The sequence below is a fragment of the Rhinolophus sinicus genome, linkage group LG16 (genome assembly GCF_036562045.2).
Source record: "Rhinolophus sinicus isolate RSC01 linkage group LG16, ASM3656204v1, whole genome shotgun sequence".
NCBI lineage: Eukaryota > Metazoa > Chordata > Mammalia > Chiroptera > Rhinolophidae > Rhinolophus > Rhinolophus sinicus.
In genome coordinates, this window is record NC_133765.1 from 651,694 (window position 1) to 678,882 (window position 27,189).

The following is a 27,189-nucleotide window of genomic DNA, read 5'->3' on the forward strand; positions in this document are numbered from 1 at the left end:
CTAGAAATTTTATTGCATCAAGTTGGAGCACTATCTTTGCCACCTACAAACTGTGTGCCCTTCAACAAGTACTGAGCCTTGGTTTCCTTGTCTGCAAAACAAGGATAAAAACAGCTACATCGTGGAGTTGCTATAATTTTGAAATGATGTAATTTAATCTATGTGGAAGCATTTTGAAATTGTAAATCAATAAAAAAATGTGAAAGATTGTTATGAAGTATAGACACACTCAATTCGAAAGTAAAAAGAACCTCAGAGAATGGTTTTTTTAAATAATTCTATAACTTTTTTATTTTGAAATAAAATAGAAGATCCACAGGAAGTCACAAAGACAATACGGAGAGGTACCATGTTTCACCCGGTTTCCTCCAGGCGTTCCATCTTACCTAATTACAGTACAATATCAAAACCAGGATATCAAAATAGCAACTGTCTCACAATGTGTAGAATTGTGTAACTCCCTCTGCAATCAGGATACAAACCTATTTCATCAGCACAAAGATCTCCCTCATACTACTATTTTATAGTCTCACCTACCACCTCTTTCTCCACCACCCCTAACGTCTAGCAACTGCTAATCTGTCGCTGTTTCTATAATTTCATAATTTTGAGAATGTTATATAAATGGAATCGTACAGTATATAACCTTTGAGGTTAACTATTTTCAGTCTCAGCATAATGTCCTTGAGATTCATCCAAGTTGTTATATGAATCAATAGTTTCTTCCTTATTATTGCTGAGTCCTATTTCTTGGTGTGGATGTACCACAGTTTGCTTAGCCATCCACTTACTGAGAAACATTTTGGGTGTTTCCAATTTCTGGCTATTACAAGTGGAGTTATTATAAACATTCAGAAAAGAAGTTTATTTTATTTTATAAATACCGTGTTTCCCCAAAAATAAGACCTAACCAGAAAATAAGCCCTAGCATGATTTTTCAGGATGACATCCCCTGAACATAAGCCCTAATGTGTCTTTTGGACCAAAAATTAATATAAGACCCGGTCTTATTTTTGGGGAAACACAGTACACGAGACATCAAGATCACTTTCGTGGCCCCATCATCCAGACATGCTTTTGATTTAATAGGCACTGGGCCAAGTGTTAGGTAGGGATTGAAATGGGAATAAGAAACTAAGTTTGCCTTGGAAAAAGTCAAAATCCCTATTGTAATGCAAAGTGGTAATTCTGTTAGACATGTACACAAAATGCTCTGGAGCTTAAAGCAGGGGCCATTTGCTGAACCTGGGGCAGGCAGGAATTGCATCACTGAAGCAGGCCCCAAAGAAGGGGACTTTAAGATACACCCTGAAAGATGGGAAGGGGTATTTTACATAAATAAAGAAAGGGAAAACATTCTGGGCTAAAGAACAGCTTGTCCACATACTTGGAGATATGAAAGTATGTGGCATGTCCAGGAAACAGTGAGTCACTTCAAACATATGGACTGCTCCAGGAATGGAAATGTCAGTTAATTATTATTAAGTGGTCTAATTAAATCTGTCTGAAAGTAACCTATTTAGAAGATTTTTTTTTTAATTAAATTTATTGGGGTGACAATTGTTAGTAAAATTACATAGATTTCAGGTGTACATTTCATTTGTGACAACATGGATGGATCTTGAGAGAGTAATGCTGAGCGAAACAAGTCAGACAGAAAAAGCAGAGAACCATGTGATTTCACTGATATGTGCTATTTAGAAGATTTAAAGCAGATATATCGATATGTTACTGAGCAGAATCTAACCTCACAGATTTGACTCTTAAATTTTAAAATGAAAAAGGTTACCTAAAAGTTAAGACTTTCTTGTTCAACATATGTGATAAGACAACCTAGGAGATTGTTCAGTGTCCATCCTTGGATTCAGGGACCAGGTCTCCTGAAATGTCTTGCAAGGTTAAGGAGATGCCTGCTCAAAGAGACAGACTGGGACTCTGTGATTCTTGTTCTTTTCCAGCCGTAGGTTTCTATAAGCAGCCCTTTCTTGGGGCTGCTGTGGAATTGCTAACCCTGAGGCATCCTACAAGCCTTTGCTCTCAGAATTAAAAGCCCCCTTGAAAACCCAGGGTAGCCTCTTTTCTATTATAGTGTAGGGATTCCCTTCTCAACAGGCTTGTCAGAGACTCATTTAACCTTCTCTTAGTTCACCACCACTACAAAACTACCTCATTATTGGAATTCTTAAATTGAAGTCTAGCCACGTGTGGAAGACCACACCGACCGTGTGTGCGCAGCTTAATGAGCGCTGTGCGAGTGAGCACACCTGTGTGAGCCGTGCCCCTGAAGTACCATTGTGCGTCCTCCCTGTCACCACCCCTCATATTTATGTTATCCTATCTAACACTGCTGCTATAAATCAGAGCACTAACATGTGAAAGAGAGAAAGGATTAGGCTATTCCCAGAGCAATGCAAAAGCACTTCCTTAAAGTAAGGAGGCATCTGGAGCAGTAGAGGCAAGTTGGCAGAAGAGTAAAGAGCGATTAAAGTACGGCTGTGTTCCACTTGGGGAGCCCGGGAAGGAGAGGGACAAGGCAGCTCCAGGGGCTGCCTGCCTTGTGCCGCCTGCCAGGGGTGCTCCCCACATAATGCAGCCACCACAGCAGAGGAGAAAGGAGCTGGGCAGCAGGGGGTCACGGGAGTGATTTAGCAGATGGAAGGAGGCCAGTCATTTGGAATATGAATTTGCAGGACGGTAACGGAAATAAGGTGGAGTTGCTTGGCTTGAAGATTTTTAAGAAGACAGCATCACCCACCCTGTGCACTACCACTCCCTCCTCAGAAACCATGATGATGATTGTGATGATTTATCTAGTGGGAAAAGCACTGGCCTGTGAAGTCAGGAGGCCTGGGTCAAGTCCCCACTCTGCCTTATACTGGCTGTGTGACTCTGGGGGAGTCACATTAACTATCTGAGCACCAGTCTTCTCATTTGTAAAATGGGGACAATACAATCATATGAGGTTGTTGTGAGGATAAGACTGCATTATAAATTGCAAAGTACTATATGTTTGTAAGACACTTCTTTTTTATATATATAACACTACAATTCTTTGAGTGTTCCAAGAGCTCTTCTCCGTTTGGGTGGGCACAGACTACATTAACTCTGGGAGTCTCAGAGAGTCCTTTGAACCTGGAATTAACAAGATTCACAAAGCTCACAAAGGGAACTCAGAAAAGTAACTCCAGGAATAATGATGGTTGAATAATAGTCAAGATAATAGAAGCAGTGCTATTGCAAAATTTTGTCAGTGAGAGAATATCCTGGAAGCCTATCATTAGTGCCCTGGCTTTCTGGAAGGGATATACCTCTGTTAAGAGTAAAGAAACTATTTTGAAGTCCATTCTTCCTGTCCAATTGCAGTTGGAGTCTTGGGCCAGAGTGGGACAGGCGTGATATAGAGGTTAATGAGTTATCCCTGCACTTCTCCAGTCCTTTTCCCCCAAATACAAATGTCACTCAGACTTTAATTCTTATTCATTCCTCTCTGAATTCCTCAGGAGCCCTGTTGTATGCCATCTCCCTAAATTCTGCCACAGTGATGCAGCAGGTACTGAGATTAGCTTTTTGAAAGCCAGCAAGTGAGCCAGAAATGCACAGGCGCTAGCATTAGGTAGATAGGACTTAGAATTCTAGTTTGACTAGCTACCAGCTGTGTGACCCTGTGCAAGTTTCTTAACCTCTCTGAGCCTCAGCGACATCATCTGTAAATGGACACTAATAATACCCTCCTCAGGAGATAATATCCACACAGCAGCTGCCTCACAACATGAGTGAGATATTCTTAAATAATATAATACCTTAACAAGGTATTCTTAAAATAACACCTTCCCTTTACTAAACTTGTATTGTTCCCATGGGCCACAAGGGCTCTCCAATCTGATGGGTCATTCTTTCTTGGAATGTCAACCTGAGGGTGCTATGAATTGAAATGCCCTCAACAGCATGTAGGATGGAACAAGTCCAGGACTCAAAAGATCCTCCGAGATCATCTAATACAACCTCCTAAGTGTAAGATGAAGAAGCTGAAGCCCCATGAGGAACAGGCTGGATAAACGTGATGGAGTGAAGTGGTTGAGAGCTGACTGCCTAGATTTGTGATCTGGCTCCACTACCTTGAGCAAGATATCAACACTTTATGAGCTTAGCTTGCTCCTCTTTAAAATGGGCATAAAACAGTGCCTTCTGCTTGAGTTGTTGTGAGGTTTAAATAAGAAAATAACGAGAAACACTTATTAAAGAGCCTTGTATGTAGAAGGTATTCGATAACTATCACCAGTCATTATAATTACTACTACATCACCCAGCTAATTAGTGGCAGGGCTATAACCAGAAGCCAAAGCTACTTCACTCTGTATGATGAGGCCTCCTGCAGGTATAACCCTTTCCCATGCCTTGTAATACCAACTCTTGGCCCTTTCTCTCTAGATTCCCTAAGGGAAAAACTCTGAAATGCCTACTGCCTACATGGCACAAATGGCAGCCTGCCATCCAGCATGGTAGTGGTGCCAAGAGCACAGAGCTCTGACCCTGCCTGGCACATGGTAATAAAATGGTGGTCATGGTATCCAACTAGCCATGCCACCTGCAATGCTGGTAGAAGCCCAGGTGCCTCACAGACCATACAGCCTCCTGCTTCTGGAGCTCAGTTATTTCCTGCCTTCCATTGACATACCATGACTTTTGACCTTTATCCTTAAATCTCCACACTTCTCCTTGCCAAGGTGGCAATTCCCTCCTTTGACACAGGGCCCACAAGGCCCGTCTGTGCTCTCTGACATCGATTAGGGTAATTTTATCTTTTCTATTAGGCAGTTATTGTGAATCTCCCTGGGTTCAATAGTAGCTGGAAGCTCAAGTTACACTTCCTGCTGCACCTCTGATCTTCAGATGGTGTCTCTGCTGTCTCAGCAGCTGACTGGGCTTTGCCCAAAGGCCCCTAATTCTTCCTGTCCTTTATCCAGACTTCCATCAGTCTTACAGAACAACAGTTTCCCTGGCCAAACCAAGGAGGCTGACTGTTGGACAGAAAGCCTTTCCAGACTAAAGAGCAGGACAAGTGCAGCAAATCGATAGCTGCCCCGTGCACGCCTTACCTGGAAACACCAGACAGGACTGCCAGGGCAGCAGCCCACCTGGACTAGAACACTCCAGGAGCAGACCCTTTTACTTGCAAGGGAGTGGTCATCTTTACAACAAACTGCTAATCTCCACATATAGGATCAGTTACCCTCTAAACAGACATGCCAGAGCTTAGGGTGCTAGTTGCTTTTCCAGCATACGCGAAAGAGATATGTGATGATGATTAGTAATTTAATAATGTGGCAGATAGTGCCAGCTGATTTCCTCTTCTCCCTGGGCAGACTGTAGATGACATTTCCCAATTTCCGTTATAGGTAGGTACAGGCATGTGACTGAGTTCTAGCCAATGGAATTGTGAGGAGAAATATTACGTGCCACTTCCAGACCTGGCCCATAAAACCCTCCTGTATCTGATTCTCTATGTTTTTTTCCCATTCCTGGCTTCTCAGAGGACACATTTATAAACTAGAAGAAACCTGGGCCACCCAAATGACTTTCTAGAAGGATGCCCACTGGCTGCTTTCTCTCTTTTGGGACTTCAGTTGAGTCAGAAATATACTTTTATTGTGTAAAGCCATGAAATTTGGGGTTTATCTGTTCCAGTAGTTGGCATAACCTAACAGTGTTATTACAGTGTTATTAATAGCTAATTTTTAATTTTACCAAGACTTTAGAGATGGATATTATTATTCACATTTTACATACGAGGCAACTGATACTCCCAAGAGCATCAGGGGTAACAACTAGTAAGCACCTGAACTGGGGATTTTCACCAGGTCTGACTGATGAAAAGACTGGATTTTTACATACTGGCTGCTTTCTCTCATTTTAAAGCTTCTAATCAGGACTATCAAATTTAGCCATGTGGTCTTGCTTCTTTCAATTTGCAAATTCCAAATAGAAATAAGAAACATATCTGAACACTTCATACCTATTAAGATGGCTATTATCATAAAAACAAAAAATAAGAAGTATTGGTAAGGAAGTGGAGGAACTCAAACACTAATACCTCATTGGTAGGAATGAAAAATGGTATAGCTAGAAAACAGTTTGGCCGCTCCTTAAAAATTAAGCATAAAATTACCAAATGATCCAGCAAGTCCACTTCCAGGTATATATCCATAAGGACTGAAAGCAGGGACTCGAACAGATATTTGTACACCTATGTTCACTGCAGCATTATTCACAGTAGCCAAAAGCTGGAAGCAACGTAAATTGCTGAGTAACAGTAATAATGATAATTGATATCTATAGAATACCTCCTACATGCAAGGCTCTGTAATAAGTGTTTCCCAGTTATTTTCTCATTTAAACCTCACAACAACGTTAGCACTCTAGCAGAAGGCATTGTTTTATTCCCATTTAGTTTCTGTTTAGCTAATAGATGCTTGGATTCCCAAACTAGCCAGGTCCCAGTGCATCCTGCAGACTCAACCGTTCCCCAGTCTCTGTCTTGTTTGGGCAGAATGGGTATCAGCAGCCAATTTTTCTCTTCTGGGTTCGTGTTATTGTCAAGCAGACAGAGCCTATATATATTTTCCCAAATATTTACCAGAGAGATTAGCGAAGAGTAATTGAAATTGCTAAAATTATTACAGACAAGAGAGTGGGGGCAGACAGGGACAGAAGGAACTGACTCCAGCAGCACTGAGCAGGCTTCCCGTCCTGCACTCCGGGTCCTCCTGAAGCAAACAGAACCTACTCATCTTCCAGGTCTTACTTAAACGTCACTTTTTCAAGGAAGTCTCCCCTGACACCTCACGAAGTTGAGTCTGATGTTACTCTCTCTCTTAGAGCCCTGTGTTCTGTATTTTGTAGCATTCATCTCAAGTGGGAATTCCTTCCGTATCTGACCCCTCCGCCAGACTATGAGCTTCATAAAGGCAAGTCTGTCTTGTTTGTCCCTGTAACCCAGAGGCCTACTGGCACATAGTAGGTGCTCAGGAAATGTATGTTGAGTGAATGAATGGAGCAGTTCATAACGTTACAGAGTTCTTGGACTAGGAGGGCTAGCCAGGTGAGATAGTAGCTCCCCTCCTTGCATCCAGCAAGAATTCAGGTCAGCCCCACTAAGCCCATAAGGACAGAGTTCTGTAGCTCAGACAGGAGGACCACACAGTAACTACTAAGTCTGGAATACCCTTCCTCCACTCTGAGTTGCACGGATTTAGAACTAAAGGTGTGCAGGACCGTGAAGAGTGGTTTAGTTTAGGATCCAGAGTGGTTCAGTCCAGGGTTTTGGGGGGTTCTGATGATAGAGGGCGGTGTCAAAACTGGAAGCCCAGAGCTGGCACTGAGAATGACCATTGAGGTGGGAAGAGGCAGAAGACTGCAGAGACTGAACGACCGCACTGAGTGGCACAGTGTGCAGTGTGCCATCTGGGGCCACACTGTGCTCAGGTTGGTCTTGGTCATGTGGCCTCTTCAGACTAGTAACTGACACTGGACTCATGGACCCAGAACACAAAGGTCTTTGAAACAAAACCTGTCCTTCAGGTTTTTATGGTCATTATGAAATTATCTCGTCCTGTTCGCTGTCCCCATGGTTTGGCACATGAGGTTGGGTGAACCTCGTGACTTAGTTGACACAGAGGTTAGAAACATGGTTTAATGGAAGCAGCCAGGGCCTCAGATCAAAGAATACTTGAGTTTGAATCTGAGCCCAGCCATGTGTTAGATGTAAATGTGGCACATTATTTAATCTATTGGAGTCTCCCTTCTGTAAAATGGGAATAATGATTTTTACAACACAACATTTGTGAAGAACAATGAAAGTTTCTAAGTTTCAATGGGCTGCTAGTAAACATTCTTTCTCTTCCCTCCCATCTTTCCCGTTTCCATGTGGAGTATTTCTATCCTTTGACATCAGTTTTCTGATTTACTGCCTCTAGCATTCTAAAATTCTAAAGCTGTTATCAGGAACATTTCAAAATTAGCCTCTCACCTAGTTGGAACTGCAGTTCCCAGGGTGCTTGAACCTCTTCCATGTCTTGCACTCATTTACTGAAAGCACCCCCACCCATCCCCCCGCACACACCCCTATATACATCGCTACACACACACACACACACACACACACACACACACACACACACACACTCATTGTAACCAACAGCTACAATCCATCAGTTGGACAACTTTCTAGTGCTAGAGCAGTTGATTCTAAAGTGTAGCTTATAGTAAAATTATTAAGACTATCCACATATTTCACTTTTATTGAGCCTTTTAGGAGAACCACTCTGCATAATACAGTATACTTTGGTAAATAAATATGTTTTTATTGCAACTAGGAAAGAGTAATGGAATGAAAGCTCCCCATGTGTCTGTCTGAGCTTCCAAGGTGCTATCCCCACCAAATGCAGACCTGAGAGGTGGCAGAGCTGGCAGTGACAGATGTCTCCTGGGCAAATGTGGGTACAACTCCATCTTAAGGAAAAGCTATTACTCTAAAATTGTGCTCTCTGGCTGCTAAGCCTCCTGTACCTGTTCTCTGAACTTGGCCATTGGTAGAAAGGGTATATTCAGAGGTAGAAATCACAGGGAAAATTGGAAGGAGATTCAGGAGGCCTTAACCAAAGCATTCGTCTTTGCATTTGTATTTGGGGAAACTGGCTGACAGCTGGAAGCCCCTTGGTCCAAGTATCAGGACTATAAAATGATTAGTGAGACATGAGTAAGCGACTTGACTCTGGAAAATATTAAAATCAACTACTTATTAAGCAAACACTTATGAAGTGCCTACTGTGTGCTGGGGAATACCAGCAGTGGTACAATATGGCTTGAAGAGCTCTCAGGTGGTAATTGGAGGTGCAGAAGCCCAGAAGCAGAAGCATTTAGTGCGTCTTTGGGAGCTTGGAGAAAGGTTTGCAGATATGGCTTCCTTTGAGTGGTTTGTTGAAGGATGGTTAAAAATGAGAATGAGAGAGTGACATGTGGGCAGATGTATGTCCTGGGCCTGAGAAAGAGCATGGTGCCTGCTGTGGGTGGAGCAAGGGGGTGCATTGGAGAGAGGGGAAGCCAGAGCCAGTGAAGGAAGGTTCTGATCAGATGATACACCATCTGCCCTACAAAGTTGTCAGATATTTTTAACATTGGAGTTGGCATTGGCAGGCCCAATGTCTAGTCTTGACTGTCCCACTAACTGACCATGTGTGACCTTGGGCAAGTCCTTCCTCCTCTGGAGATAAACTAGAGCTCTCCATGCACCTTTGAGCTCATAAATTCCATTGATGCTGTGGATTGAATGAATATATAATAAATAACTTGATGAATTCTCCTGGCCAGCCTGTTTTCCACGTGATTTTTCTCTTCATTGTTTTTCAGTGTCCTTGTGTGGGTTGCTTAACCCTCTAGTGCCCTCCATTCTCCAGGTCTCCTGGGTAGGGCAGCACTCCTGTCTTGTGAGCTCTGGGTCTCTCACTCCCCTATGCTTAAAAGTACTGTTCTGTGACTCATGTCCAGCCCACCTCCTCAGAGCCCAATCTCAAAATCCAAATTGTGGCCATATGTTAATGGCTGATGGCAGCAGTGAATTTTGAGGGCTCTTTGAGAGCATCTATCTAAATCTTGTCATTTTACAATTGAGGAAAAGTAACTGAAGAAAGAAAGTAACTTATCTAAGCTCACACAGTGAGTCAGGAATGGAGGGAGTCATGGTCGACTCAGTCACTGGATAAACATTAATTGAGCACTAACTATGTCAGGGATGTAGCAATGAATCAAATCTGATCTTTGAGGAGGTCAGGCTAGCGAGAAAGACAAACACAAGCAGATTATTGTAAATTGGTGGGTTAAAGTGATGTAACTAGCCACAGGGTATTATGGGACCATCTAAGAAGTTGCCTCCATCCTAGCCTGGCAGGCTCCTAGAAAGCTTCCTGGAGGAGGCCACACCCAGTGGACCTTGAAGAATCAGTAGGAGTTAGCCAAGTGGAGAAGGGAGTAGGTAGGACATTCTAAGTGAAGGATACATATAGTTTGATGCCTTAGACAACATTTACTTTTTAACTAAAGCCAAAACCAAGGAAGTGGGTAGTATGGGAAATTGTGGAGTTAGTAAAGAAGGTATTTTGGAGTAGAGAGAAACTTTCAGTGCCTTCACATTACTCCAGGCAGCCAACAGCCCACTTCCCTGTCCTGTGTAAAGCAGGTGAAGAGGGCAGGTGTGAGTCCCAAGTGGACCTGAGTTAACACCTTGAGTGTGGTGGTAGCTTGTCACAAATGCCTGAGACCGTCCAGACTCACTTGGATAGCTGTCAACAATTGTCCCCCTTCAAGGTGATGGGCACCACTGTCCTAAAGAGAGAACGTGAGCTGGGACTTCCATAGGGAAGAGCAGGGAGATTTGGCTAGTTCTATATATGGGGTGGCTGTGATATATTCATGATGCCAGCTACTAATCAGTATCTGATAGGCAAACTCTGTTCTGCCAACCCAGGACTCTGCCTCACCTCTTATTATGAAGCCAGTTCAGCCTAAACTGGTGGACTGGCCCCTTCTCTGCTATACCTCTGTTGGTAGGGCCTTCCAACCCTAAGACCTTGTGGGGACAGAGCCCCAGAAAGTAGTTTACAGGCTCTCGGCCTCACGTGGAAAGGTGCTGGCTTGGGTGGTGGATGACCGTTGACTGTGGCTGATTGGCCGTCGGCTGTGGCCAGTTAGCCGATTGGCCGCTGGTATAACTGCTGTGGCTATGGAGGAGAGCCGGAGGATTGCCGAGGATTGCCGAGGAGAGCGGAAGAGAGTAGAGGAACAGAGTCGAGGGGAGTGGAGGAGAGTCGTCTGTCAGTTGGCAGAAAGGCGGACGGCAGGTCACGTGTCCGGTGGGCCCAGCCTCCAGTGAGACCATAGTGGTATGACTCCCCTACCTATGGCTCCGTGGGTGTTCCTTTTTGGCCTCACCATATCCTGCGTTCTTGTGTGGGGAGCGGGAGCAGAGACCCCGCAGGCCGCCCCGCCTGAAAAATGGTGCAGCGAGCAGGGTCTCCCGCACGACAGACCTGAGGAAGGAGCAACTCTTTCCTGGAGAAGGAATGCTACAGGGAGCTGTGGGCTGTTGTGGGGGGCAGAAGACATGGTAGGCACAAGTATAAATCCAACTCTTAGAATGCCAGGTGGTGTAGATTAACTTCAGCTGGAACTCCAGGCAACCCTGGGCTGGCAAGTCTCATTTCTAATACTCTGTCCACTTATTTTATTGTCAGGTTCTAAAGATGGCCACTCCTTTCACAGAGTTTCTGAAATTCCCCTCTCTTTACTCTGATAGTGCCTGGTACAGGGCTCTGGACCAGGGGGCATTTGAATCAAGCCATAGCCTATCTTGGCTGGCAGATGTGTGCCTATTTATTTGCTAAGTTGTGCTGGGCAAGGAAAGAGGAAAAGGCCTCAGAGATGGAACATGCCCCTTGGCAAGCCAGGTGGCCGAAAAAGTCATCCCAGGCTACATAGGCAGCTTCTCAAGAACTACCATGTTTGAGATCTTCCATTTGGGTCTCTTCATCTGTTTTCTGTCCATAGCAACAGTTAGTCTCATCTGGGAGTGATTAATCAGTATATCTGACCGGGAAAGTAAAGGAGGCATTGTTGTCCATTACCCTAGAAAAAGAACCAAGCCCTAGTTCCAGGGATGCTGGATCATTGAAAACTGAACTGACCCAATTAGGCCTTTATCCCTCCCAGAGCTTGGGCTGAGAAGGAGGAGCCCAGCACTGGGGCTCCACTGTGAAGTGAGATCTGGTTATTAAAGGTGAGGCAGGAGTTTCCAATTACTATACTTGATTCCTAACCGCATGGGGCAAGGGGTATGAGAGCAGAATAAGTATTGCCAGGGAAATCAATAAAAACTGAAGAAACATTCGATTGGAGGTGTTGAAATCCTGGGGGAGGTGAACAAACTCTGCATCACGTCATAGGAACCAGTTATCAGACAACCCCATGTCTGATATTTGATAAACAGCATGACAGTGAACATAGGTCTCATGGACTCCCAGAACCAAGTTTAAGATATTTGTGTATCACACATTTAATAGTAATGAAACTCATTTCTTGTATCTGCCCCGACACACACACACACACACACACACACACACACACACACCCTATGCCTGTGTGTGTTGCTGACTGAGTGCATCTGTCAGGTGGGGTCTCTGCTCCTGCTTCCCACATAAGAACACAGGACATGGTGAGGCCAAAAAAGAACACCCGGAGTTCCGGAAAAATGGTGGAGTGAGGTGAGCCTCTGTAAAGCTCCCCTGGAATTTACAAAGAATCGAACAACAAAAACTCCACAAAGAACTCCCTGCACAGCAGACAGGCAAGACGAAGAGGCCCACTACCGACTGAAATCACCTACAGGTGGGAGATTCGCGCGAGTGGGGGGAGGAGGAAACGGAGAAGTGCGCGGAGATGGAGCCGTGCGGGCGCAGGACGCAGACCTAGCTCAGTGCTCCGAGCTCGCTGCTTCCCGGAACTACCGCAGCTGCGGGAGATCGGACTGCTAGGGCTCCGCCAGGGCTCCACAGGGCTGAGGGGACAGCATATAACACGGCTGAACCCAACGCTCACGGCAGAGACCTCGGAGAAAAGACTGAGGGAAAAAGGCTGAAAACGGTGGTTTAAGCCCGCACTGCCGAGCAGAGAACGGAGCCTTAGGCACTGAGACTAGCCGACCCCTCCCTCCCCTCCCAGAGCTCGCCCCGCCCCCACCTCATGGTGCTAAAAACGAAACAGTAGCAGTGTCAGATCAAAACAACAGAAAATTTGCTGTTTTGAGAACTGTGGACCGCAAACACAAATTCACAGCCCAACTAGTTCCGGCAAAGGGGAGGGAGCTGTGGAAGCAGGACCGGCTGTGGTGGTGGTCGCCGCCATTGCTCTGGGCCACCTCTCACAACTCACCCTGCCCCTGACCCCACCTATCTGGGCGGATCCCTGCAGGAGTAAACAGAACTGCTGAAACATACGGGCTCTGAATCGGGAGCTGGAAGAGCTTTGGAACATCAAAAGCTCTCCGCATACCCACCGGGACACTGTGCCCTGTGACCTAGACGAACTATTAACAGAGAAGCCCGTCTCCCAGGGAATCCCCCCAGTGTGTGAGAAGCTGGAATAGTGCAGAGAAAACATAGCACTACCTTGTGAGAGAGGGGGGAAAAAAAGCCTGAAGTCAGAGAAAAAGTAAAACATTCTACCAACAAGTACTGGAAAACAAAAGAAAGACCTCTTCCTATCAACTTGTTGCATAAGTCACTCCTGTAGATGTCTAGGAAGAGAAATAGTAAACCAGTAATCGCCATGAATAACCAAGGGGACAAAACAGCTCAGAAAGAAAGTGAAAAATCTCCAGAAAAGGCACTTAAAGATACAGAAATATGTGACTTAAATGACAGAGAATTCAAGATTGCAGTTCTGAAAAAACTCAACGAGATACAAGAAAACACAGATAGGCAGTTAAAGGAACTCAGAAACTCAATCAAAGAACAGCATGAGCATTTTACGAAAGAGATTGAAATTTTAAAAAAGAACCAAATAGAATTTCTGGAGATTAAGAACTCAATAGAAGAAATTAAGAATGAAATAACCAGCTTAGGTAGTAGAGTTGACCAGATGGAGGAAAGAATCAGTGACATCGAAGATAGAAACCTGGAAATGACACAGATAGAAGAAGAAAGAGACTTGAGACTTAAAAGAAATGAAAGAACTCTACAAGAACTTTCTGACTCCATCAGAAAGAGCAATATAAGAATAATGGGCATACCAGAAGGAGAAGAAAGAGAGAAGGAACAGAGAATATATTCAAACAAATTGTCGATGAGAACTTCCCAAATTTGTGGACAGAACTGGACCCTCGAATCCAAGAAGCAAATAGAACACCTAGTTACCTCAATCCCAACAGGCCTTCTCCAAGGCACATTGTATTGAAGCTGTCTAAAATCAACGACAAAGAAAGAATCCTCAAGGCAGCCAGGGAAAAGAAGACGGTAACTTACAAAGGAAAGCCCATTAGATTATCATCAGATTTTTCAGCAGAAACTCTACAAGCCAGGAGGGAGTGGAACCAAATATTCAAACTATTGAAAGAGAGAAATCATGAGCCAAGAATAATATATCCAGCAAAGATATCCTTTAGATATGAAGGAGGAATAAAGACCTTTCCAGACATACAGAAGCTGAGGGAATTTTCTAATACACGACCTGCACTACAAGAAATACTAAAGGAGGCTATTCGACCACCATCAACAGGGACAATTTGTGGCAACCAAAACACAAAAAGGGGGAGAGTAAAGGCCTGAACCGGAAGACGGGAATGGAGAAAGTAAGCGTGCTGAAGATAATGGAATACTCTAAATATCAAACTTACTTTTACATAAATTTAAGGGTAACCACTCAAAAAAAATCCAGAACTGAAATATATACTGAAACAAAAGAAGAAACAGAGGGAAACATCATAGAATACCACCACACAGAAATAATAGACAACAACAAAAAGGCAAAGAAACAATGGAGACACAGCATTAGCAGAAAACTAAAGATAGAATGACAGGAAATTCTCACATATCAATAATTACCCTAAATGTAAATGGACTGAACTCACCATTATAAAGGCACAGAGTAGCAGATTGGATCAAAAAACTAAAGCTAACCATATGCTGTCTCCAAGAGACACATCTCAGCTACAAGGACAAGCATAGACTCAAAGTGAAAGGGTAGAAATAGACACTGCAAGCAAATGGTACCCAGAGAAAATCAGGTGCAGCCATACTGATACCAGATGAAACAGACTTCACGGTGAAAAAGATAACAAGAGACAAAGATGGATATTTCATAATGGTAAAGGGGACTATACAACAAGAAGACATAACAGTCATCAATATTTATGCCCCCAATCAGGGAGCACCGAAATACACCAAGCAACTACTAACAGAACTAAAGGGAGAAATTGACCAAAACACAATTATACTAGGGGACTTAAATACATCATTGACAGCTATGGATAGATCATCCAAACAGAAAATAAATAACGAAATAGTAGCCCTAAATGACACATTAGATGAAATGGACATAATTGACATTTATAGAGCACTTCATCCTAAAACATCAGACTATACATTCTTTTCTAGTGTACATGGAACATTCTCAAGGATAGACCATATATTGGGACATAAAATCAGTCTCAACAAATTTAAGAAGATTGAAATCATACCATGCATATTCTCTGATCACAAGGCTTTGAAATTGGATATCAACTGTAAAAAGAAAGAGGGAAAAAACACAAATACATGGAGATTAAACAACATACTTTTAAAGAAGGACTGGGTCAAAGAAGAAATTAGAGGAGAGATCAAAAGATACATAGAAACAAATGACAATGAAAATACATCCTACCAAAATTTTTGGGATGCAGCGAAAGCAGTTTTAAGAGGGAAATTTATCTCATTACAGGCCTATCTCAAGAAACAAGAAAACTCCCAAATAAATAACCTCATGTTACACCTTAAAGAACTAGAAAAAGAAGAACAAGTAAAACCCAAGGTCAGCAGAAGAAAGGAAATAACAAAAATTAGAGCAGAACTAAATGAAATAGAGAAAAAAAGACAATAGAAAAAATTAATGTGACAAAGAGCTGGTTCTTTGAGAAGATTAACAAAATTGACAAACCCTTGGCTAGACTTACTAAGATAAAAAGAGAAGACACTGATTAACAAAATCAGAAACGTAAAAGGGGAAGTTATCACGGACACCACAGAAATACAAAGGATCATCCAAGAATACTATGAAGGACTATATGCCACCAAATTCAACAACCTAGAAGAAATGGATAAGTTCTTAGAAACATATAGCCTTCCAAGGCTGAACCATGAAGAACTGGAAAATCTAAACAGACCGATCACCAGTAACGAAATTGAATCAGTCATCCAAAACCTTCCCAAAAGCAAAAGTCCGGGACCAGATGGCTTCACTAGTGAATTCTACCAAACCTTCAAAGAGGATCTAATACCAATTCTGCACAAACTCTTCCAAAAAATTGAAGAAGAAACAGTACTCCCCAACTCATTTTATGAGGCCAACATTACCCTGATACCAAAACCTGGTAAGGACAGCACAAAAAAGAAAACTACAGACCAATATCTCTGATGAATACCGATGCAAAAATCCTAAATAAAATTCTAGCAAATCGAATACAACAATGCATTAAAAAGATTATTCATCACGACCAAGTGGGGTTCATCCCCGGGGCACAAGGATGGTTCAACATACGCAAATCCATCAATGTGATACATCATATAAACAAAATAAAGGGCAAAAATCATATGATTATATCAATTGATGCAGAAAAAGCATTTGACAAGATACAACATCCATTTATGATTAAAATACTTAATAAATGTTGGAGAGGCTGTGGAGAAAAAGGAACCCTCATACACTGTTGGTGGGAATGCAGACTGGTGCAGCCGTTATGGAAGGCGGTGTGGAGGTTCCTCAAACAATTACGAATAGAATTGCCATATGACCCAGCAATCCCTCTCCTGTGTGTCTACCCAAAAAATCTGAAAACATTTAGAGATAAAGACACGTGTGCTCCAATGTTCATTGCAGCTTTGTTTATGGTGGCCAAGACATGGAAACAACCAAAATGTCCTTCGATAGATGAATGGATGAAGAAGTTGTGGTATATATACACAATGGAATACTATTCGGCGGTAAGAAAAGATGATATAGGAACATTTGTGACAACATGGATGGATCTTGAGAGTGTAATGCTGAGCAAAATAAGTCAGACAGAAAAAGCAGAGAACCATGTGATTTCACTGATATGTGGTATATAAACCAAAAGCAACAAAAGAACAGACAAACAAATGAGAAACAGAAACTCATAGACACAGACAATGGTTTGGTGGTTGCCAGAGGGTACGGGGGGTGGGGGGTGGGGGGTGGGAGATGAGGGTAAAGGGGATCGAATATATGGTGATGGAAGGAGAACTGACTCTGGGTGATGAACACACAATGTGATTTATAGACGATGTAATACAGAATTGTACACCTGAAATCTATGTAATTTTACTAACAATTGTCACCTCAATAAATTTAAAAAAAAAAGAACACCACGGAGCCATAGGTAGGGGAGTCATACTACTTGTTTCTTGCTGGTCCAGACACAAAGGCAAACATCCGCCAATACCCCAACAGGGGGTCTTCCTGCTCCCCAGTCTCTCTGGCAGCCGGGGGAGACACAGGAAGCAGGATTCACACGATCTGCAATCCACCATCCACGCTTACTAACCGCACTTGCTGGCCGCAATCCACCACCCGCTACTCTGGTGACCAACAACCCCCTAGCTTAGCCACGGCAGTTATATTAGTGGCTAATGGCTAACCGGTAACAGCTGATGGCCACCCAACCACAGCGGATGACCATCTAATAACTGAGCCAGCACTTTTCCATGTGAGGCCGAGAGCCTGGAAACTGCTCTCTGGGACTCTGTACTCACAGCATCTGGCTCTGCATATGAAATAAATCAAACTGAAATAAGAACTAGACTCTGGGGGACTACTCTGGTTCATTATTTCTGGAAACCTAATGGAAACACCCCCCTTTGATTGTCCAGGCCTTCTGTCTAGTAGAGCTTTGGGAGAAGGGGAGACCAGTTTTGACCTCTGTTGAAAATTTGTTAAAGATTCACAAATCCCATTAATTCAATGAGCGATGACTCAATCTCCCCTTATGCCTAGTGACCCGGCAATTCCCAATAATCCACAATCAAGAGAGTCTAATAATAAAAATTCCCCGCAAGCTGGTTATGTAATTGTTGCTCCCTGGTTCTGAGTGCCAATGATGTCCCAGACACCATACTGAGTCTTTATGTTCAAGATCTTTAGTCCTCAAAATGTCACCACAAGGTAGGTGCTCCAGTTCCACAAAGCAGGAAAGTGAGGCCCAGAGAAGTTTGAGAGCCTTGTTTAAGAATATTCATTCAACAAGTGGTAGAGCTGAGAATGCCTTTGACCTCCCAGCATACATCTTACCCTTATCAAATCGATCTTTATTGCTTTTCTGTGCTGTTTTAGTTTCCTATTGCTGTGTAGCAAATTACCACCAAAGTGAGTAGCTTATATTATAGTTCTTTTGGTCAGAAGTCCCGCACAGCATGGCTGGGCATTCTGCTCCTGTTGAAATCGAGGGGTCAGTGTCCTGCAGTTTCATCCAGAGTTCAGGGGCCTCTTCTGGGCTCATTCCTCTTGTTGGCAGAATTCACACCCTTGCAATTGTGGAACTGAAATCTCTGTCATCTGCTTAGTGCTTGGGTAGGGACTGTCAGCATCTAGAGAACACTCTCGAGTCCTTGCCCATGACCCCTCCTTCACCTCTCTCTGACTTTGTCCCTGCCCATGACATCTCCATCTCATCAACAGAGACCCTCCCTCTAGTTGAACCTTTTTCACACTTTGAATCTCTTTGACTTCCTTTTCTGGCACCAGCCAGAGAAAACTATTTTTAAAGGGCTCAGGTGTGTAGGTTTGGCTCACCTGGATCATCTCCCTCTTTTAAAGTCAACTGTGCCATATAACATGACTTGATCACAGAAATAAAATTCATCATAGTCACAGTCCTAGGGATTATGTTAGGGGGAGAGAAAGGGTCTTGGGGTACATCTTAGAATCCTGACTACCGCATGTGCCAACCATGTAAATTAGGTATTTTTTACTCCCCACACCCGCCCCCAATGAAAGAATAGATAATGAGAGACCTAGCCAGAGAACCAGGAAGACAGCACTGGAGACTCTTGGGGCAAGCAACTGTACATGCCCTAATAATGTAGGTAATAGCCCCAGCTTCTCTTTGCTGGCCCCCTGCGAGGCTCTGGTCAGGACACACCCCTGGGCTCCAATGGTGGTCTGTAAACAAGTCCCTGAGAGAAGACTGAGAGCCAGAGCAAAGGGGGAAACTGAGGCCACTTGGGACTGTCTCTACCACAGAGACTCCTGTCCTGAAGAATTTGGGCCCTGCTGAGAAGAGTGTTTGTTATTTAATGAACGTTTGCAAAGCATAAAGAAAATAAAAGACAGTATAGCAAATTCTATTATTACACTGTAAGTGCTATTATATTACAAGCACCATTAGAAGTAGCAAATTCTGTTGTTATTATTAAGCAATCAGCATTTCTATCCCCAGCATCAGGCTCCACTCAGTGTCAAAGGCATCAACAGCTCAATTCATCAGTGTCTGTGGCTTCCCCTCGCCCTGTCTTTGTGGTGCTGACAGCTCACATTCACAGCCCAGTGGCAAGCATGACACCTTCCCGTCCTGCTGAAGCCTCTAGCCATCTCACATGGTGGATGCCTCTCCTGTGTTTCAAAGCTGGATTTTTTTCTTGGCTGAGGGTTAAGAACTTCCTAAAACTATTCCTGGTCATATCTCTCCTTTACTTAAAACACTGCAATAGCTCCCTGCTACACTCAGGAGAAAGACCAAAGCAGCCTCTTAGGAACTTACTTACCTCTGGTCTTTAGCCTGCGACTTTCCCTCCACCCCAGCCAGACTGAGTCATTTGGCAGTTCCCTGAATTTGTCACTTGCCCTCGCTCATCCAGACCTCTGCACATTTCTTCATTTCCTGTCTGAGAGGCTTCTCCTCCCACCTTTCATCTGGCTGACTCCTGCTCCTCTTTCAGAACTCAGATTGCAGTCAGCACTCAGCTTAGGAAAATCAACAGAAATTCTGATAGAAAGGACCACCTCTGCCTGCCTTCCTAGAACTTGCATTTACCACTGTTTGGGGCTTGTCTCCCGTTTGCCTGTGAGGATAAGCACCTTGAGGACAGAAACAGAGCTTTGTTCATCATTATGTTTCCAGGGCCTAGCAGGAGGTGTGTCCTGCAGGGGATGTTCGTGGTTTTTGTGAGATGAATGAGGCAAAAATGGTCACGATATGAAAAATCTCATGTTCTGTACATTCTCTCCTGCTGTGGGAAGCCATCTAAGAGCCCGGTGGCCTGGGTCCTGGTCCTGTCTTACTCACATAACTCCTGAGCTATCTTGAGCATGTCTGAGACAGACTGTAGCTCCTATGGATTTGGTTCCGCTGCAGAGCTGGGGGCAGGCTGAGGCTGCTGATGGCCAGCACTGCTCACCTTCCTCAGCAACTCCTTACACCACTGGGGAGATGGAGTAGGGCCTTGGGTCTCTACGTGCCTGAGACTGATGAATTGGGACCTGGAAAGAGAAATTTAGCACCTGATGGGTAGACAGGAGGCCTGATCAGTGGATTCTGAGTGCAGGGGACCTCAGAGACGAGGCATTAATGCCCGAAAGGAAGCTGGCCTACAGAAAAGCATGAGGGCTCCCCAGCCTCCTGCTGGGGAGGAGAGAGAACACAAAGTATCACCATGTTTCATATCAGCTTGACCCCACTGAAGTTCCAGCTTTACAGTTAATGACTACTTCTTTAGTCCTGGAGGCACAGAATGGTCTTCTAAGTACAAAGTAAAGATCGTCACAACTGCTGGGGTAGAGGCAGTAGGGTTCTCCCACCTTGTCTCTGCTTTCCTCTTCCTGGGAGCAAATGACTGAAGTCACTGTAAATGTGGGCCCACCTTGATGGGTGTTTGCAAGTGAATATTAGTTCATTTAATAAATGTACATAGAACACTTGCTGAGCACAGGTTCAGGGTAAGGTACAAGGAACGGTGCAGGTTATGGTCTGCTTTTGAAGTGCTCTGTGTGGACTCACATTGGGAAAGAACAACACAGAAGGGACAGTTCCTGGGAGGAATGGATATGTGTGTTCACATCATGGTTATCCCCCACGAATAGGAAACACATAGGAAGAAGAATCCAGGGGAGTTCGGAGCTGGGAGATTTAGGACAAAGTCTCTCTTGAAACAGAATTCCCTGACAGGTATGAATTAGCCTCCCAATTGCTACTTTATTCAAAGACCTATTACACAAGAAGCACTCACCCAGCCTACAGAAAGCACAGTTTTGATGCTGAACAGACAGACAGGTACCTGAAGGGAGGGAGAGGATGTGAAGGTATCCAGGAGATGCTGGGCTTCTGGTGTCTCCAGCACTTTCATGAGAAAGGCTAAGAGGACACTTGTGAGGCAAGGATCTGGGTACTGGCCTCTGCCATACCTTGGGTCCCAAGGCAAAATAAATGGGTATAGCCGTAAAGAAAGTCTTGGAAAGTTAAGGGGACCAGCCTGCTCTTTCAGTAAGATGAGGGACAGCCTGACAGGTGCTTCCTTCCTAAATTGATTCAGTCAACAGTGTTGACTTCTTCCTATTTGTTGTGTACCCAGGTAGATGCTGGTAATGTAAGTGCATTGGCCTTCAGTGCACCCATCTTCGGGAGATAGCTTTGAACACACTCATGTGATGAACAGTTCTAAGTAATGATAAGTATACCTGTGAGGTACAGTGGTGGCCCAGTTGATACAGTAGCCAGTTCTGCCTGGCTTGGATGATGGAGGAGGTCAAGGTAAAGAATAAGCAGAGGGGTAGACAGGATTCATAGTGTGAACTGACATGTCTGTTTTTAGCTAAGGAGTTTGCTTTTGTCCTCTGTGCAGTAAGGAACATTGGGAGGTAAAGAGAGATTCATGGTCAAATGTCTAGTTTAAAAAGACCTCTCCAGCAGTAGCATGGAACAGGAACCTGGAGAAATGCCAGACTGGAAGAGTGGAAACCAATTTGTTCATCATTCAGGAGCAACAGCTGAATGGTGAAGAGATTTGAGGTAGAGGTGAGGGGATGAAGAGCAAGGGACAGATTCAAGTGATGTTAAGGCAGTAAAATGTTCTCCAGCGACAACTAATGTGTGCTTGCATGCATGAGATGGGGAGCATGAGAGTCGGCCAAGTGGAGGATGAGTTCCCAATTCTCGCCTGCATCATGAGTGGATAATAACCGCATTCACAGATAGGTGACCAAGAGAGGGGATCAGATTTGGGTGGAAAACTGGAGTTCAAGTTTAGGAGTGATATGGTCTTAAGGATATCTCCATCATTCCAGCTTCATAATAATAGCTTAAGAAATTGGAATCTTTTGGTGTTCGCAGTACTCCTGGGGTGAGAATATTAAAAGCCGTCAGTCATTAACAAGCTCAAGGAAGGAGACATGCATTTTTGTATATACTGTGTCTCCTGGTGACCTAGCCCAGTGCTGAGTACACAGTAGGAAGGAATGGGATAATAAATACTGATCTTGTGTGACAGGGGCCCAGAACTTAACATCATGTCTGTCTCTTGGCAAGACAGTTAACTCCTAGACACCTCTGTTTTTTCTTCCACCAAATGGAAGTGTGAATAAAACTTAGCCTGTTCACTCCAAATATGCTTGTGAGGACCAAAAGTGATACATGACAGTGCCTTATAAGCCATGCACAGCCATGTCAAAGGAAGTAGTTAATGTTATTATACTCAATAATCGATTGATGTTTAATAAATGACTTGTGGTTTGGGTGATAGAAGGCTGCTGGGTCTCCCCTCCTGGGCAGTGAGGGGCCAGGGCTAAGCATGGAGCAGAGGGCATCAAAGTCTGAATCTTGGGTGAAAGCAGCCAAGAAGCAAGAGACTGAAACACCACTGTTAAGAATAAGAACCATTCTGGAGTGAAGGTTCTGCATGGAAAGACAGTCGGAACCCGACTGGGTCCAAGTGGCAGAATTTGGAAAGATTCCAGAGGTTGTAAGGCATTGGGATGGCACATTTTATAGGGTGCCTGTACCCCTGGCAGGAAGGGAGCTTTAAAGGTTCTAGGGCCGACTAAGGCTGAGGGCTTTATGCAAGAGCGTGGAAGCCCAATTTGTGGCCTCATCGGGTGGGCTTCACGAAGGCTCCCATCCCACACTGTCTTCTTCATTGCCTGTTAACGATGCCTCAAAGTACATGCAAAATGCATTCCTTGAACTATTTTATGATTACTGCTAATAGTACTACTAAAAATTCAAGAAGTTTGTATCATTCTTCCAGACTACATAGCACTTTCTTATGTATTATCTCTTTTAAGTCTCACAGCAACACTGTGAAGTGTTATTTCCCTCATTTTGTAACGAGGAAACTTGTCTAATTACAAGAGATAAAAATAAAGAGATTAATTTTTTTTTTAAACCAAGGTTGTTTTTTGGGATGTGGAATTTCAATGAAGAAAATCCAGGACAAAATACCAATTGACAACATCTGATTTAAAATGTTATAACTCCAATTCCATGCAGACCCACATTCTCCAGCAGAATTATTAACCTAATCATTTGATTAAAGCAAAAGAACCAGCTTTTGGTTTCAGTGATTTTCTCTAGGCAGTGGGGATACAACAATGAGAGAGACAGCTGACAGGCCAGCAGGGAAGCATTTGTGGCTCAAATGACAGTGACCATAGAGAGGTTTTATAGAGATGGCTAAGGCTCTGGAAAACACTTAGTAGAGGCTGGCCAAGTTCATGAAGCTGCATTTGACTGCCTACTTCTCTAGCATGTCTTTAATTATACTGCATTTATTTATAATTCCTCCCTACCTGCTGCACCCTGGTGTTTTCTTATATTCCTTCTTTGGGTTCTTCATGCTGAACAGACATGGTGTGGGGCAGACCTCAGCACTCCCATGTTCTCAGGATTGTTGTTAGTTCTCAATCTGAAACCCACACCAAACCCGGAACCCCTGTGTAATTAAAATCCAGAGATTTAGTTGATGCTTGGTAATCCCTTTACTCATTTAGACTACCAGTGTTCATTTTGTAGCTGTAAATCTTTTCACTGGTCTTAAAGTCGAGTTGTGTGTTCTGAACTCAATTTTAACTCAATTTTGCCAGCTATTTCATAGCACAATCACAATGAAGTCAGAGTGCCCCTAACCCTTGGTGCCCCACACACTGGCTGCACCACGGAGAATGGTATAGGAATGTACAGCACTGGCTTTGAAGTCAGCTGGGTCTGGGTTTGAGTGGACTGAGATCATGCATGTAAATGAAGTGCTTAGTCCTGCCAGGCACACAGTTGGCGGTCAGTACATCATAGCAGTTGTATTATTATTATTATTACTGCTTTATTGTAATTACTTATGGTTGGGAGATCTGGAACTTCAACTCAAGGCTTCTGTCTAGACACAAATAGCCAAACCTAAGAATTAACACCTTATTTAGCAAAACTTTTCTCATTTGACAAGTGGCTAAGAACCCAATGATAAGAAAACAAGTTGTCAAGAATTTGTTTTTCCAAACACAATAATGCAACTTCCACAGGATAATCCAGGGTTGGTATAGATTCTCCTCATGTCCTTATACCATCTGTAGGGGTAAGACTGTGATTAGTGATCAGAGTTGGGCACAGTGAGGACCCTATGGCATTGAGACATTTTAAACCAATGGTCGTTACCAACATTTACCAAACAGCTTCCAGGTATCAGGCACTGTGCCAGGTGCAGTATGGGGTTCAAACATGAGGCACACACATCTCTGCCTTCTGGAAACATGCAGGTCTTTGGCGAGAAAGGCCACATGCATGAAAATGCAGTGGCAACACAGGGCTGTCACAAAGCGACATGTGCTTGGAGTAACTTGGTCTTGGCCTCTGGTCCACCACTCAGCCTTGCAGATGGTCATTTGCTCTGTTCTTTACCTTGGTTTCTCTGGTGTTATGACAATGGGATACAATCCCATTGGGAGTGTGGAGGGACCCTTAGGATTTTCCTCTGACATTCATAAGAAAGGAATCAAGGTCCCCATGAGAACCTGTTCAGGGTTCATGTCCCCTGAACCCCAGGGCGCCCAGCCCTTTCTGTCATTTCACTGAAGGCCGCAGCCAGCCAGGTAGTATGGCTGGGGGAGCACAGGGGACCTGAGTGCGCCAAATGTGCATTCTGTGTTGGAGCTCGTGGTGGGCAGGAGGAACCAGATGACCTTTAATCCCCTGTAATCGTGAAAAATTTTTTTTATTTATTGGAGTGACAATTGTTAGCAAAATTACATAGATTTCAGGTGTACAATTCTGTATTACATCATCTATAAATCCCATTGTGTGTTCACCACCCAAAGTCAGTTCTCGTTCCATCACCATATATTTGATCCCCCTTACCCTCATCTCCCACACCCCACACCCCTTACCCACTGGTAACCACTAAACTATTGTCTGTCTATGAGTTTTTTTGATGTTTTTTTTTAATTTATTGCGGTGACAATTGTTAGTGAAATTAAATAGATTTCAGGTGTACAATTCTGCATTACATCATGTATAAATCCCATTGTGTGTTCACCACCCAAAGTCAGTTCTCCTTCCATCACCATATATTCGATCCCCCTTACCCTCATCTCCCACCCCCACCCCCCGCCCCCCTTACCCTCTGGCAACCACTAAAGTATTGTCTGTGTCTATGAGTTTTTGTTTCTCATTTGTTTGTCTTCTTCTTTTGCTGTTTTTGGTTTATATACCACATACCAGTGAAATCATATGCTTCTCTGCTTTTTCTGTCTGACTTATTTCGCTCAGCATTACATTCTCAAGATCCATCCATGTTGTCACAAATGTTCCTATATCATCTTTTCTTACTGCCGAATAGTATTCCATTGTGTATATATACCACAAATTCTTTATCCATTCATCTAACGAAGGACATTTTGGTTGTTTCCATGTCTTGGCCACCGTAAACAAAGCTGAGAGCACACGTGTCTTCATGGATAAATGTTTTCAGATTTTTGGGTAGATACCCAGGAGAGGTATCGCTGGGTAATCCTTCTGGTAATTCTATTCGTAATTTTTTGAGGAACCTCCACACTGCCTTCCATAACGGCTGCACCAGTCTGCATTCCCACCAACAGTGTATGAGGGTTCCTTTTTCTCCACAGCCTCTCCAACACTTGTTACTATTTGTCTTGTTGATGATCGCCATTCTGACTGGGGTGAGGTGATATCTCATTGTGGATTTTATTTGCATTTCTCTGATGAATAGTGATGTTGAGCATTTTTTCAGATGTCTATTTGCCATTTGTATGTCCTCTTTCAAGAAATGTCTCTGCAGCTCCTCTGCCTATTTTTCAATTGGGTTGTTTGTTATTTTTGTTGTTCAGTTGCATGAGTTCCTTGTATATTTTGGATATTAGCCCCTTATCAGAGGCACTGTTTGCAAAAATCTTCTCCCATTCAGTTGGTGGCCTCTTTATTTTGTTGATGGCAGAAGCTTTTAAGTTTGATATAGTCCCATTTGTTTATTTTAAATTTTACTTCCATTGCCTTTGGAGTCAAATTCATAAAATGCTCTTTGAACCCAAGGTTCATAAGTTTAGTACCTATGTTTTCCTCTATACAGCTTATTGTGTCAGGTCCTATGCTAAGTCTTTGATCCATTTTGAATTAATTTTGGTACATGGTGACAGATAGCAGTCCAGTTTCATTCTTTTGCACGTGGCTATCCAATTCTCCCAGCACCATTTATTGAAGAGGCTGTCTTTGCTCCATTGTATGTTTTTAGCTTCTTTGTCAAAAATTATCTGTCCATATTTATGTGGTTTTATTTCTGGGTTCTCAATTCAATTCCATTGGTCTATGTGTCTGTTTTTCTGCCATTACCATGCTGCTTTGATTATTGTAGCCCTGAAGTACAAGCTAAAGCCAGGGAGTGTGATACTCCCAGCATTGTTCTTTTTTCTTAAGATTGCTTTGGCTATGCAGGGTCTTTTGTGGTTCCAAACAAATCTGATGATTTTTTGTTCTATTTCTTTAAAAAATGCCATTGGGATTTTGATGGGGATTGCATTAAATCTCTATGTTGCTTTGGGTAATATGGCCATTTTAACTATGTTGATTCTTCCAATCCATGACCACGGGATATCTTTCCATTTCTTTGTGTCTTCTTCAATTTCTTTCAAAAATGTCTGAGAGTTTTCAGCATATAGGTCCTTCACATCCTTGGTTATGTTCATGCCTAGGTATTTTGTTATTTTTGCTGCAATTGCCAAAGGAATTGTTTTTTGTATTTTTTTAAATTAAATTTATTGGGGTGACAATTGTTAGTAAAATTACATAGATTTCAGGTGTACAATTCTGTATTACATCATCTATAAATCCCATTGTGTGTTCATCACCCAGAGTCAGTTCTCCTTCCATCACCATATATTTGATCC

The 27,189-nt window shown here is 43.3% G+C and overlaps 1 protein-coding gene across 17 annotated transcripts in view; it reads left to right on the forward strand.

The window, feature by feature from the left end:
* GRIK4 (glutamate ionotropic receptor kainate type subunit 4) overlaps positions 1-27,189 on the forward strand; it is a 635,802-nt gene that overhangs the window by 438,379 nt on the left and 170,234 nt on the right. The gene's annotated exons all lie outside the window — the stretch shown is intronic.